A 16,031-nucleotide genomic window follows, 5' to 3' on the forward strand; every position below is an offset into this window, starting at 1 on the left:
TAAGGGGAATCAGGAGCAGAAGTGCTCTGAATTGCACTTTTCAAAACCTGCTGTGCACGCGTGCCAACAGAACGGGGACCATTTCCTTTCAGAGCTGCCATGAAGAGCATCCAGATGTTTGCACAGAGCTAAAGTACACCTGCACCAGTGGCTGCTTGTTACAGCAGCTGCCAGGACCCTTTGCAAAAGCAAGCCCCCCTGAGCGTCACGAAGTGTGTCATGGATGATGTGGGGCCACCGAGTTTCAGGGGAAAGCATGCTGGACTCAGCCTTAGGCAATCGGAGTTTAGCTCCTTGGTCTCCCCTTTCTGGCAGGTGATCTTGGGGAAGCCCCTCCACCTCCCAAGCTCCACTCTGCCTGTTTGCGAATAAACCCCCACCCCTGTTCTGCTCATCAGTACAGCTGTCATTTCTTTAGCTTCCATTTTATGGTGGGCACACCTGGGCATCCAGTAGTGAATTGATTCCTCGTTACAGCCCTGTGGGTGCTTAGACACTATTATTATCCTCACTTCACAGATGCTGAAACCCCAGCTCAGAGCCTTTAAGAGAACCAAGGTAGCACAGCTCGGAAGGGCAAAAGCTGATGTTTCAAACCCAGCTTGCTTCCAGAGTTGTTGAAAAACCAAATGTTATACTATATGTACAAGGGCTTTGAAAACCATAGTCTAGAAGTTGCAAAGGAGAATGATTTAAGAACCTAGGATTTCTTAGTCAGAGAGGACGCTGGCTGGGGGGCTGGGGGGGTGGGTGGGGTTAGGAAAATTATTCACCCTCTCCCGGCTTCAGTTTCCTCATCTGTCAAACCGGGATGCTAACAGTATCTGTCTGGGGGGTGACTGTGGGAATGGAATGAAATTGTGTGTGTGAGGCATGCAGCACAGAAATGTCAGCTGCTGTTACCGTTGTTGGAGGATGATTTTAAGGTTGATTATAAATTAGAGAAAACTATGTTCACAGCCCCTTTCTCCTCTTATACATGCCGTCTTCCATTCGCTTCCTATTCCCGCTGAAAAGCAAAAGCCAGAAGGAAAACTGATTACTAAATCAATTTTTAACAAAAACACTTCTTTTAGCCTGAGTAGCACATGTACTTAAGCCTCTCTGTTCCTCAACCTGCATGAATAATTTTTAGCATGCAGTACTACAAGAAATAACGTCCAGTGCCTTCTCCAGCATGTCTATCCCCTGTTGGCCTGCACCCAGGGTTCGCAGAAGGTGCTCAACATGCTTTTGCTCCTGGTCTCTTCTTGGCTCTAACCAGTCAGCAGCTCTCCCACCACTGGTGTTCGTCCTTTTCCTCCCACTACTGGGCCCCAGTGGCCGCCTTATCGCCTCTAGCAGCACCTCTGGCTCCCACTGTCCCTTTGGTCTCAGACCCTAACCTTGGGTCCCAGCCAAAGCCCTTGGAGCCTCACCCTGTTGTGATAGGTGGTGGAGAGACTTGGCTTTCCTCAGGCTGTGTTGCTTTGCCTTCTGACGTTCCCTGCTTTGGCTCTCTGATGATTCATGCAGGGCATGTACCAAGCAAAATAGCAATTGAGGCCCAGATCGCGTCTCTCAATATCAGACGTCCAGATGTTTCCCCAAACCCAGAAGTTGTGATCATGCAGCTAAACTCCAGTCCCTGAGTGAATTGTTGACTTTCCCTCCTGATGTGGCATCACGCAGGCACAGCCTGTGACTCGGGCAAGTGAAGGGCAGGCTCTCTCAGTGCACAGACGTCAGAATTGTCACTGATGAAATGTACCTTTTCTAAATAAGCAGACCTGAAAGAGGGCTTTTCAGGCCAGCTGCAAAGCCGGACCATGTAAAGCTTTCATCAAGACTGTGAGGAGGCTTTAGTAACAGAGAAAGACAGTGTAGGATTCATCTCTTTCATGCCAGCAAAGCATGCTTTTTCAAATGCCTTCTTCCTCTGTGGCCGCCAAGGTATGTCCAAGTCTTCCTACTGCCTGCTCCTCCCCGACTCACATGGTTGAGTGGAAATTGCATGATCTACAGAGGACGTCCCCAAACCCGGGAGGGAGGCCCAGCTCAACCACTTACACCCCTCGTGTGCCGAGCAAGTTAGCTAGCTCCTATGAGTCCTGACAACAGAGGTTGTAAAACCTAACACCTACCTCTTAGGAGAGTTAAAAGAGCTAATATTTGTAACATATTAGTGTAAAGTAGAGCTATGTGTGTGTGATGGGTGTGCAGGTAACTATATGAATGGTATATGTCCGTGTGTCTGTCTAGGCCTACATATGCTGTCACTTTACATCTTCCTCATGTTGGTGACCCATTCTTATACATATAATATCTTTCTCTAATCACAAGCAGCATTTGCAATTTCATCTCATCCCAGCAGTAATTCTGGAGTGAGTTATCCCTTTAAAAAAACTACTCCTAAAAGTGGCTTTCTTGTTCAGACATTATAGGGTTGTTGAGTGTGTTTTGATTTTTTTATGTGTGTGCGTGCATGCAAGCGTGTGTGCGTATCTCCTAATCTTCCAGTTCTTTCCACTGAGACAGTTTGTCTCCTGCAAGCCTCTGTTAGAAACGGTCCTGGTGGCTGTCCAGTGGGGCTGGCTGGCGGACCTGCTCCAACTCACTGATTTCAGAATTTCCGTTGGCCATTAACAGCCTGTGTCCTTCAAATATGTCCTAGCTAGTTTAGTACTAGAGGGGCTGTTGGCTCTAACAAACACAACTGAGTGATTTCTTCTGTAAGAAAAAGCATTACTACGGTACTGTCCTAGCCCCCTCCCCTCCCGATACATCCCCCTGGTGTGGGATGGCTGGGAACGTTATGCTTCGTCTGTCAGTGGGTAAATTCTCCAGGAGTCAATAAAGCCCTCTGGGAGGGGTAGTAGTAACTCTGTGAGAGTACTGCTTTACTACTTTATCATAATGTGAGAGTTCTGAAACATACTAGTTTCTCTCTCATCCAGAGAGGATTTGAAATGGCTTCAAAAATGCATGCCATACAAATTAAATAAACTTCAAAGACAGATACAGCTAAGAATTTAAAATGAGAGCAGAGTAGCACATAGCCTTGTGTAGTGGCTCTTGTCAGATAGCCAGTTTGTCTCCAAGCTCCCCAGAGACCAAAGCAAAGAGGGACACTCTCTCCGTTTTAAGAGCTGTAGTAAGTATTATTACAATGTAGATCCAAACCAACATTTTTCTCAAGCCAAGAAGACATTCTCTGTGACGTTTCCCCAAGGAAAGCCATTCCAATAACTCTCAAAGTGCTGGTTTGACCTAAATCGCTGGACAACTCAAAATCTTTGGGACAGTTTGTCAGCTGGCCTGGGCCTAGGCAGTGGGCAATGGTCAAGTAGGTGTGCACAGAATAAAGACACAATGTTTAATCTCTCACACATGGACATAAAAACGAGGGCTGTAGAGAGCGTGATGAATCTGCCCCTGGCTCTTCCATATAGCAGCATTATGTAATGTCATGTAATTGAAAACAGTACTAAATTACGGAATGTGTGTGATTTTAGATCCTGCGACTCAAGGGAGAATTTTATTTTATCCTTCAAGAGGTTGCCAGAGTGTCTCTATCTATCCTTTGAAATTCTGAGGCAGTTCAGGAATCCCAGCATAACGCGCAGCAAAGCAGAGGGCCGGCGATGTTCTCTACGCTGATATGTCTTAATTATAGCGTTGTAACGATTTACACTAATGTCCGCTCCTCAGCTAGGCTGTGAGTTTGCCAAGAGGAGTCTGTCTTATCCATCGCTGAATATCAGTGCCTGGCATAGTGCTTTCTACAGTAAATGAGTCTAAGAGGAGTGAATATTATGTGCTAGTCAGTGCTGAATGCTTTCTGGTCATACTCATTCAGTCCCTCTAACAGCTCTATAAGGTAGTTATTATTATCATCCCCATTTTACAGATGAAGAAACCGTGGCCTAAAGAGTGATTTGCCTGTTTCCGGGAAGTAAATGATAGAAGAGAGACTTTAAGCCCGTTCTCTCAGCCAATGCACTAGAATGAAGACCAAGTGTTAGTGTTTGGAGAAGGAAAGCCAGTCTTGGGCTTGGGAGGCATTAAATGTATCAGTGGATTGTATCACTAGAAAATAGTAAAATACATTGGTGTTTTTGGATGCTTCAGTTTTAATTTCCTCTCCTTATCACAGTCCCAGGAAGGAGACTTGGAGCAGTTTCAAATCTCTGACTTACGGCTCGTGATCATTACCTTCAGAAGCCATGGGACACTCCTAGGGGCAAGCACTTTATACATCCTCATTTCTTAAATTAAAATGTAGTAATGCAGCCAAACAGGTCTGCGGATGGTACTGCATTAACCGATTGAAACTCCGAGATAGAAAAATAGAGATAATAATCTTTACTTCTAATTTCTCCTAAATGTTTATGCTCTCTCAATGTCAAGTACTATTTACACGTTCACATTACTTCACTCTGCACTCAGCAGATTCTTAAGTGGCCTGACATCGCTATGATTTTCTGGGGGAAAGAATGAAACAGTTGCAGTAATCTTATGCTGGTAATTACTCTAACATTTTGCTCAATAAATCCCTGTTCTGTAAGGGAACTATGCCCTTTTAACATGCTTGGCATATTTCTTTTCCAAACGCGTCCCAAATAGGTTGACTACAAATATTTCTGCTAATGAGATGGCCTTGAAATATCATTGATAGGATTAGAGGCATAAAAAGTGAATTTCATTAGGTTGCTTAAATCCTCGTTTTGATGACATAGTAAATCTCAGAACAACCGTGAGCGGTAAAAAAAATGAAGATCCTTTTTGGAGACACATAATTAGCTTATTCTCATGTACCTACCAGCTACCGTAGCTTCTAACTCAGTCTCGTACCACTTTAAGTACATCAAACAATTAGACACTGTTATAGGGATCCTTCCTGCGCCCAAAGGATTCTTAAGTTTGTTTAAAAAGAACTCTAGTTTGAGAAAGGCATGAAGATATCGATTAAATTCTCCCTTTTCTTCACTAATATTCACTGTAAGTTGGTTGTCATCTAAGTGCTAACACCTGGTACCTAACGTGAGCGTACATAGTAGTATATAATATACTCACAATAAATTTAGTTGAATCAAATCTTTAATGTTTTGAAAAAAAAAAAAAATCTTTAATGTTTTGTCCTAAATGATAGGGTTCTGCTTTGTCAGTTATTGGATGAGTATTCCTTTTGATGTGACTCCTGATGAACTCAAATGTTATTTATGAAGGTGTGTTGGCATTAAGGGTAGAAAGAGGGATTTTTCTGAGCCAGATATAAGCATGGCCTTGGAAATACATGTAGTGATAGCAACCGTGCATGAGAATGCCAGTTCCCCCCCACCTCCCACACCAATGCTGTTTTGAAGCCAGTTCAATTATCTTGTAGAATGTTCCATAGTCTGAATTTGCCTGATTGTTTCCTCATAGTGGTGTTTAACTGGTTTTCCTATCACCTGCATTTCCTGTAAAATTGAAGGTAGGTTTAAAGGTCTGGGTAGATTCAGGGTCAACATTTTAGGAGTAAATACTTCATAGATGATGTTGTATATTTCATGTTGCATTGCATCTGGAGGCACATCTAGTCACACAGCCCTCTATTTGTGATGGTTGGTTATGATGGTGTCACAATTGTGAAGGTATGTTTCTCACTTTACAATGAGAAAGTAACTAATGGGATGCATTTATTTAATGTTAACAAGATTGAACATATTTGCATATGTTTTTGGCCAATGAATTAATTCCCATTGTTGAAGAAGCATGGTTTTTTGTTTGTTTGGAATGGCGGGGTTGAGGGGGCAGTGCATCCTGGGATTCCTCAATTCATATCAGGCAGATTCCCATTTATCAGTAAGCCCCAGATGATGTCCAGGCCATTTCAGCTTAAGCCAGGGAATTTTGGGAATAATTTTGTGTCATGTACTTTTTAAAATAGGAAATACATTACATGATTTAAAGTTGAAAATGTATAAAGGGTAATAAAACAGTGAGCGACCTCTGTTCTAGTTATATTTCGCTGTGTAGCCAAGCACCCCAAAACAGCAGTGTAAAACAGTAATGATATCATTAGTCAGTAGTGAAGCCGGAGGCCAGTAGGTCAATTCTTCAGAATCTGTCTTGCAGTTGCCATCAGATAGTGGCCGGAACTGGGTTTCTTCACGCACCTGTCTGGTGCCTGAGATGAAAAGACTCAAACAGCTGGGGACCAGAGCAGCTGGGGCTCCTTAGTCACCTCCCTCCTTCCTCTTCTCTCTGTCTCTCACTATGTGGTCTCTCCGTTGGTGGCCTCCTGGTGACTGGGCTTCTTACATGACAGCTAATTATCCCAAGGGGACCCGATACATGCTGCCTGGGCTTCTCACACGCAGCCTTGGGATCACGTCACACCACTTCTACTCCATTCTGCTCATCAGGGCAGTTGCCAAGTCCCACCAGGGTCCAAGAGACTCCACCTTCTGATGGGAAGATGGTCAAAGAACTTGCAGCTGTGCCTCAAAACCATCATACACCCCCCCCCATTTTCTCCCCAGCCACTCACTCAGTTTACTTTTACCAAAGCAACCAATGCCATCAGTTTCCTGTGAAGCATTTAAGAGATGCTCTGTATACAAGATGACCATATTCTTCCAACTTAGCGTAATGTCTTCCGTGTTCTGTACTTTGTTTTTTCCTTAATATTTCATAGCGATTATTCAAATTAGTCCATAAAAAGGATCTCCTTTTTTTAATACCTCTGTAGTATTGCATTATATAGCTGTACCACAGTGATGTAACCAATCCCTTGTTAATGCATATTTCATATTGCAAACAACACTAATATGAGTAACTGTGACCACGCATACATCATATTGGATATGGGTAAGCATGTTTGTACTATAAATTCCTACATAAAACGAATACTGGAGGTGTAGAATTACAGGGTTAAAATGGTATGAGCCTCTTACCTTTTGATAAATACTGCCCTCCATAGAGGATAAAAACATTCTCACTGCCACCACGCGTGAGAGGGCTGCTTCACACCCTCACAAACCAGAATTTTCTCAATTGTTTGGGGTTTTGCCAAGTTAAAAAACAGTGTTAATTCAGTGTGGTTTTAATGTGCATTCTTTTTGAGTGAGTTTGAGCATTTATTTTCCTGTTTAAGAACAACTTATATATTTTTTCAATTCCTGAAAAAGGTTAAAGATCATTTTAACATAAAACAAATGTTGGCGATGAGTGAAAAGATGTGATTCCACATTTTTGGTAACCTTAAAGACCTCTTAACATTTCAAAAAGTCCCATTTTCCTGTATCCTGCAAATGAATAAGCTGTGAAGATTGAGACCCTATGTGATTCCTGGAGCTGCTCTGTCTCTCAAACCCAGCCTGAAATTCTCAGGTGGGCAGAAATGGCTTTGAGATATTATGAGATGTCTATTTCTACAGTGATAGCCACTCTTTTGTCCGGAAAATTCTTAATTTAAGAAAGGGTTCTTCACTATCCCTTAGAGCTTAATATGAAACTTTCACTATTTCTGCAATCCTTTTGCTAACCTCCAGACTTGAGATGAATGATCTGCCTTTTGGATTTTGTGAACCTTCCTCAGGCCCCCTTCTTCCACTCCACTTTCACTGTCTCCTCCTCGCTCTCCTCAGCTAATATTTTATTTTATAGATTCACCGACTACGTGGCAATTTAGTCCAGTACAGTGTAGTCCCAGCACTACCAGTACGATGTAGTAAGTAACAGAGCATCATGGCAAAACTTTGTAGGCAAGACAGAGGACACATGGGTGTGGTTGAAAGGCGCCGGCACTGCAGCCAGAAAAATCTGCCATTTACTCACCTGGCCTCTGGCCTCTTGGTCAGCTTTTCAGAGAATCAGTTTCCTCATCAGAATGTGAGGATAATACTTAACTTACAAAACTGGTTTGCTGCAAAGATCAAGGTAAGGAATGTTTTCAACTGAGATTGATTGAGTACCTATTATGTCCAGGTGGCTTTGCATACTTGATCTCATTAGTCCTCAGGTCCACTAACTTTCCAACTTACTGACTGTATTTGTTCCTTAGGACTGCTTTCACAAATTACCACAAAACGAGTGGCTTAAATCAATGACTTTTTCTTTCACAGTTCTGAAGACCAGAAGTCTGAAAATAAGGTAGGTTGGTTCCTTCTGGAGGCTCTGAGGGAAGACCCATTCCATGCCTCTCTCCTAGCGTCTGGTGGCTTCCCAAAAAGCCTGGCATTCATTGGTTCATAGATGCATCACTACAATCTCTGCTTACGTCTTCTTGTGGACTTCCCCTCTGGGTGTGTCAGTCTTCTGTGTTTTATAAGAACACGCGTCATTGAACTTAAGGCCCACCCTAAATCTAGGATGATCTCATCTCAAGATCCTTAATTTAATTACATCTGCAAAAAAATCTTATTTCCAAATAAGGTCACATTCACATGTACTGGCGGCTAAGAATTGGACATGTATTTTGGGGTCCAGCATTCCACCTGCTACAGCGACCAAGCTAAGAATTAAATCCAAGTGTTTCTGATTCTCAGACTCCTCTGTGAAACTATGTTGCTAGTGTTAAGGACCACATCATGGTTTCTTCTTCTTATTTTGGAATTATATGGTTCCCTGTGCGTCTAGATTATACCAGAAAGTAACCTGGGCTCCTGGAAGAAACCATTGAATTCTACTAAATTATTCATTTGCTTATAAGGACATTCCCCTGCCTAAATAATTTTTGAATAATAAATTGAGTTATGCACTCAAGAGTTGTTAAATCATCCAAGCTTGTAGCAAAAATAAGAAGATAAGATTTATTGAACGCTTAGTATGTGTCAGGCCTTGGCTAAGGGCTTTAGATGCATCATCTTATTTCATCCTAGGAAACACTGACTATTACTCAATCTCTCATTTATAGAAGAAACTGAGGTTCGGAGAGGTTAAGGAGTTTGTCTCAAGTCATAGAGCTGCAAAGTAGTAGAGCTGAGATTTGAACCCAGGCAATCTGACCAAACCCCATGCTCTTGAAACCACAGTAGAGTAACAATACCACTGTGGCTCCTGGCATGGGGTTCAGACACTTACTACCAGGCAGGGCCAGAGGTAGTTGAGTTGAATGAGCAAAGACTTGTTAATCATGCAAATTAACCATGTAGTTCTAATAGGAACAGATTGGGCATGCAGATGTCTCTTTGTTTTCCCTCATTTCAATTTTAGAGTGACACTGTTGAAAGATATTTGGAACTGTTGAATGAAAAGTACTTGGGACTTTACCTCAGTGTTTAGGAACAAAAAAGGTATTTCCTTTCTGTCATTATCATTCCAATTCCTTTGGTCTGGAGTTTCCCTATGCATTCATTACTCAGAACAGTTGTTCTACATTTGTCAGCACATTATAATGTTAATTTTGCTCAAGGAATATAGCGTTTTTCCCCACCACAAAGGTTGAATTTATGTTGATTTGTCATCAGTGTACATTTGCCATCAAAAACAAATTTCCCTTCAACAGGGAAATATAATAAAACGCCACCTACTATGAGAAAGGATGTAGGAAGTTAGATGTAGTCAGCACTATAATTCTTTCTTTCTGATTAATATTTTAAAGTTATCTTTACTTGGCACAAGAAAGGTAAATCATTAATATGACCCTGAAGTCTAAACAAAAGCTTATTGCTTTAGAGTATATTCATTTATTTCTAATGCTCATGTTTTTGCTCACATTATTTCTAATGTCTGTTTTTAAAGAATGGCTTTGTGAAAAGGTTTTAACTACTTAAAATATTAACTACACTGTCTACCATTACATCATCTTATGCTAAATGCTGTCTTTAACTAGAGCTGCTCATTGTATTCTCATGCCTTTAATGCAATTCATTAATGATGGTATTTACAGCTTATATGAAAAAGGTCTTTTTTTGTATATTGTCCTCTTTTAATTAACTTCGGATCCTTGAAAAAATTTAAGTCTAAAAGTTCTGATAGATTTATTTTCCTCTTAAGGTAATAATGTCACTTGTATTTAGAGGACCGAGATAGCTTGCTTCCATCTCCAAAGCAGTCTTTGTAAATCACGCAGGTGAGAGTTTCTTGGGAACATACACTTGGATTCAGGGTTGCAACTTAGTTGCACTGGGATGAGCAAGACAGGAAACAAAAGAAGAGCACCGGCAAGAGAGGAAAAGATGGCTCTCTTGCGCCTTTGCTGCACTATGTCCTTTCCTCAGCATTTGATACAATCAAGTTACCAAGGCAACAAGAGGCAAGAGACGTAGAGTGGAATTGCACTGCAACTGGCAGCCAGTGTGTTTTGACTTCAAAAGCCATAACAAAGCAAACTTTTTCTTTGTTGTGTAGAAAGTTTCTACTCTATTATTTGGAGCACTTTCTGTACTCCAAACGAACCACCTGATGATTCTTGCTCACCGCAGTTTTATATGGATTTTCTATAAATTTGAAAGGAACAAAATGTCTTCCCTGGGTTTCTGCATGCCATGGATTTACCTGACAACAGTGAATTCAGGGAATTTCCCAACACTTCTGTGGGGAAACTATGGTTTTCATGATAGAGTCAGGGAGGCAGAAGAGTGGAGAGCTTAAGTGACTTGCTCAAGGTCAACTGGAGATCAGGGAATGTTTGGTTCCAAACTTCCTGTGCTAATTATTATTAATTATGTGCTTGTTAATCATTTGTTTTTCTTTAAAGCTGGAGAAAAAGAGCTGAAGACCTTTCACAAAAGGAAACTAGCTTTAGGTATTGTTGTCGTCGATAAGCACCTTCTGCTATTCTTGGTTCCAAGCCTTTTATGTTGTTTTCATTGCCCAAGGACTGTTAGAGTTGTGAACCACCACCAAATGGAGAGAATTGCATACTGATGCATGTTCACCTGATGCTCAGTTTTTCAATATGCTGCACAGACTATAGGCTGCAAGGCTGTCACTGTGGTATCTAAATTTGTAGGGGTTTAGATCCCAACATTCAGATCTCCTAACCCTGGTGTGCCCTGCACATTACTAAGTGAGAGGTCTCACACAAAAGATAATTCTTCATCTCCTTTTTTATTCGACCTTAACATCTGAGTAAATACCAAAGTATGGCAGTAATTAAATAAATTATCTGGTCAATTGCAACATCATTTTGATTTACAAAATTATTAATCAATTTTATTTTTTTATTGTGGTATAATATACGTAACATAAAATTTACCATTTTAACCATCTTTACGTGTACTGTTCAGTGGCATTAAGTACACTCACGGTCTTGTGCAATCATCACCACTATCCATCTCCAGGACTTTTTCATCATTCCAGATTGAAATTTTGTGTCCATTAAACAATAATTCCCCATTTCCCTCAATCTCAACTCCCTGGTAACCACTATTCTATTTTTGTCTCTATGACTTTGACTATTCTAGGTACCTCACATAAATGGAATGTAATATTTGTCCTTGTGTCTGGCTTATTTCACTTAGCATAATGTTTTTAAGGTTCATTCATGTTGTAGCATGTACAAAAATTTCATTTCTTTTTGAGTCTGAATAATGTTCCATTTTATTTATCCATTCATCTATTGATGGACATATGGGCTGTTTCAAACTTATGGCTACCACGAATAATGCGTCTATGAACAGTGATGTACAAATATCTGAATCACAACTTTCAATTCTTTTGTATGTATACCTAGAAGTAGAATTGCTGGATCATATGATAATTGTACGTTTAAATTTTGAGGAACTGCCATACTGTTTTTCATGGAAGCTGTACCATTTTACATTCCCACCAGCAATGCACAAGTGTTCCAATTTTTCCACATCCTCACCTTTTTATTTTGATTTTTTTTTATCATAGCTATCCTAATGGGTATGAGTGGATAATAATTCTCTTTTAAGCAATATTAACTATAGTGGACAACCATCACATTTGCAGTGACCTGTTATCTTCTAAAAATATGTTCAAATATGAGAATTTGCATGTTATGAATTCTACCTCTCCAATAGAGAACTTAGTGTTCAAATCCCCCAGCTTCTTTTTCAGCTAGAATAAAATCACGTGACCTAGATTCCACTCATCAGACACACCTATGCAAGATTAAAATTCCTAAATGACTAATAAAAGATCTAAGCCATGTTCAATGCCACCATTTTGTTGGCTTGGGTGATGGCAATGACATCTGGCTTTGGGGGGCATTAACAGTTGTAGTAGGTCGAACACAGTAGAGCTCTCGATGTCTAAGGTGATAGTGGCATTTCTTTAGCAGGCCGTTTCTGTGCCATGATTTGGGGTGTTGTTCCTGGAAGCTCAGCCTCAAGCCTATTTCTACAACCAAAAAAGTTCAGTTCAGCCTAACTTCAAACTTTAAATGCATATCCAATTGAATACTTGTCTTCGCCCTGCCTCATACCACCAGCGAGGCTTCTTTCTGGAGTGGGGGAAAGACACTAGCTCCACAGTCACTCTTCCTTCTCTCTTTTTCCTCCAGTTGTGGTTCTTGCCATGCAGGGGCAGGGAGGATGGATGAAGAAAAGAAAAAATATTCACCTGATCGGTGCGATTCTAGTCCCCTTTCAGATCACATGCCCCTCTCGGTGGCACATGTCTAAATACTGGCTCTCTGCTGGTGAGATTTTCTATGTATGCAAGTGACCAGAAATTATGGAATCCGCATAAGATGTCATTAAAGAACAGTCAAGGAAGATCCAGTACAGCATGGTTGAGGACAGCAAGTGGAGAAAATCAAACCAGTTCATGTTCTCTCCTCTCTGATTTCAGGTTGCCTAAATGTGCTAGTTGTTGAAGGTGCAGACATTTGAGAAACCTCTTCTTGGTTCCAACTCTTCACATCACCTGGACCCATCTCCTGACCTGGAAGATTCCCTCAAATTTGACCTTTACCACAGCCCCCTCACCCCCAGCTTTGACCCATGGTGAATACCCCATAGACTCCAGCTACCGGAGTTCTTGCTTGAATAGTCACCCTCTTGGGCAGTATATTAATAAAGCAGCTCAAGCCTGGCTCTTTGTGGACCTGCAAGAAACTTACACAGCTTTGCCCCACCAAGTAGTAAGAAGACAGACTGCCCTGTCATCTTTCTCCATTTCTTTGCCCCCTGCACGTATAGGTACAGGGCATAGATCAGCAAGTGCACTGTTTAACATAACCCAAACTAAGAAATACAATGTCAGGAAGATACTCTAAATCTCTGAGAGTCATATTTGAAGCCCTTTTCCCATTGGGGGGATTTGGAAAAAGGCAGCTTCTCTTTTCTCTCCCAAGGAGATAGGAGGGAAAAGCCATATTACTCATCCTTCACCAACAACATTCAACTCACAGGATTTTCCTTTCTCCCCCTAATCTTGTCTTACATAGACTGGAGGTGGAAGGGTGTGTAGGGCAGAGGCTGAAGTAATGTTTGGAGGTTACAGAGCCCATTTAGCCACTTCTTAATAATCCCTGGAAGAGTTGCCTGGCCCAGATCAATTTCATTTCTCTTTTGAATATGGGGCATTCCACATTGCTCTTTTCTCTGGACATAGGCCATCTTCCACTCAGCATTCTATTACGTCTATTCCCTGGATGTTCTCCCTGGGTAAAAGCCCATTACTCATAGCCTCTTTTCAGAATTTTATATTTTTGCAGTTTATCCAAAGGCTGTTCTTATGTCTCCAATGATTTATCCTTATGGGTATAATTTGTGGGCCTGGGGATATCAACTGGCCCAGCATACAACTGTAGTGCCATACATGGATTCCTAAAGGGGCTCATTCCCAGATGAGCCCCTTCAAATCCCTCTTCACCAGGATTGTTGGGAACCCTGAAGAACACCAAAGACAAGGACTGAAACAAAAGGTGACCAGAGAATAAAGAAAGATTACTGGCAAAGGAGCAACTATTGGAGTATCAATAAACTTCTCAATAGCACCAACAGAGGCCAGAGGGTAATAGAATAATTATTTCTGCATTGAAGGTAGGGATTTCTGTTTTCTTCCTTCTGCATCCATCATGCACTTGCATACTTCCCAGACCCCTAAACTTTTGTATAGCAATAGTGCAATTTTGTTTAGATCAATCACGAATGTTTACATTATTATGAGTGTAAGTATGACTTACTTTTGAGTGCATGTGACTTGCTTTTGCCCCCTGAAAATGTTTAAGATCTTCTTGTTGTCCCCATTGTTTGATATTTCATGGTGACATGCCTCGGTGTGGGTATTTTCTTCCATTGTCCTGAACGCTTAGTGAGCCAGACTTTCAATCCAGAAACTCATGTATTTGAATTTAGGAAGTTTCATTAAATTATTTCTTTCTTTTTTTTTCCTCATTCATTTTCAATTTTCTCTCTTTCTTAAACTTCCATTATTCAGATATTGGCCTTCCTATACTGTTTATACAAAACAGAATGTTTTATACAAAACAAAGCTGATTGGAAGATCTGAGTGGGTTTCATTGGAGGGTGACATGCCTCGGCCATTTGTAAGGGGAAACCTCAACATCAGTATCTTTACATTTTTCTTCTTGATCTGGTCTGAAGAGATGACTACTCCATTCTTCTAATTCTCCCCCCTGGAGAGTAAAGATCTGACCATAACCATTCTGGAAGCTGAGTGGGTGAACAGCGCTTGGAGGCAGCATCTCAACTTTCAGGTCTACACATTCATTGACTCACCCTGGTTTCAGGGTGGTACTCCTGCTATTAACCCAGTCTGTGCCACCCAAGTCCAGTATACCTCTGTTTGGCCCTTTGCAGAGTATAAACATCCATTCTTTAGCTGGGATAGTGTGATAGTTAAATTTTTGTGTCTACTTGACTGTGCTAACAGATGCCCAGATAGCTGGTAAAACATTGTTTCTGGGTGTTTCTGGAAGAGATTAACATTTGAATTGGCAGACTGAGTAAAGAAGACGGCCTTCACCAATGCAGGCGGGCATCATCCAATCTGTTAAGGGCCTCAATAGAACAAAAAAGTGAAAGAAGGGTAAATTTACTGTGCTGGGACATCCATCTTCTCCTGCCCTCGGACTATAGCACTCCTGGGTCTTGGGCCTGGACTTGGACCAGTACTGACACCATTGGCTCTCCTGGTGTCAGGCCTTCAGGTTTGACTGGAGTTACACTACTGGCTCTTCCAGGCCTCTAGTTAGCATATGGCCAACGGTGGGACTTCTCAGTCTCCATAATCACGTAAGCCAATCCCTCACAATAAATACATTATATTATATTACATTCTATTATGTTATATAAATTATATTATATATATAGTATGTATTTTTTAAAACTTGAGATTACTAGTTTTTGTGTGTGTTTTTTTAACTTTTTATTTATTTTAAGTGTGTTTTTCCAGGACCCATCAGCTCCAAGTCAAGCAGTTGTTTTAATCTAGTTGTGGAGGGTGCAGCTCACAGTGGCCCATGTGGGGATCAAACTGGCAACCTTGTTGTTAAAAGCACCGCATTCTAACCAACTGAGCTAAGCGGCCACCCCATATTATATGATTTTTATCGTATTGGTTCTGTTTCTCTGGAGAGCCCTGACTGATACAGGTGGAGAGGAGCAGTCATCCAGTTGCATGGAGTGTGAAGGAGATCTAGGGAACTAGTGCTTCTCAAACAGCTTTTCTAATCCTCCTCTTTTTAAGCCACCTTCTTCACCCGCATTACCCGTATTACCTGATGTCACTGTCGCCTGGATTCTTGATGATGTTGTGGCATAAACTGAGCCAGCTTCAAATCTGACTTTCTTTGATCTGCTTGGTCAGTTTTCATTTATCCCTATTCTATCTTCCAAAAGTTTGTTGTTCTATCTTCCAAAAGTTTGTTGTTGTCTCTTTTTCCATTCTCCATATTCTTTAAAATTCATACATTTCTAAATAATGATTATTCACTGTAATTTTTCAATAGTTTTTGGAAAAGTAAAATTTGGATGAGTGTGTTCTATCCACCATCTTCACCCAGAACTTTACTGTAGAAGCCTATATCCAAGAGAACTATATTTTATGACTAATATTTTCAAAGATTAGGAGAATTGACCTTTTGTAGATATTTGCTGAAAAAAAAAGTTACTAAAAGATGTACC

The 16,031-nt window shown here is 41.0% G+C and overlaps 1 protein-coding gene across 2 annotated transcripts in view; it reads left to right on the top strand.

Moving 5' to 3' along the window:
• Positions 1–15,065, top strand: part of CFAP95 (cilia and flagella associated protein 95) — a 155,825-nt gene extending 140,760 nt beyond the window's left edge. For both annotated transcript variants that reach the window (XM_074330542.1, XM_074330540.1), the window contains exon 13: positions 12,730–15,065. The gene's annotated coding sequence lies outside the window, so the exon portion shown is untranslated. The remainder of the gene's footprint in view (positions 1–12,729) is intronic.
• Positions 15,066–16,031: the final 966 nt, after the last annotated feature.

Source organism: Rhinolophus sinicus, linkage group LG04 (assembly GCF_036562045.2).
Source record: "Rhinolophus sinicus isolate RSC01 linkage group LG04, ASM3656204v1, whole genome shotgun sequence".
Lineage (NCBI taxonomy): Eukaryota > Metazoa > Chordata > Mammalia > Chiroptera > Rhinolophidae > Rhinolophus > Rhinolophus sinicus.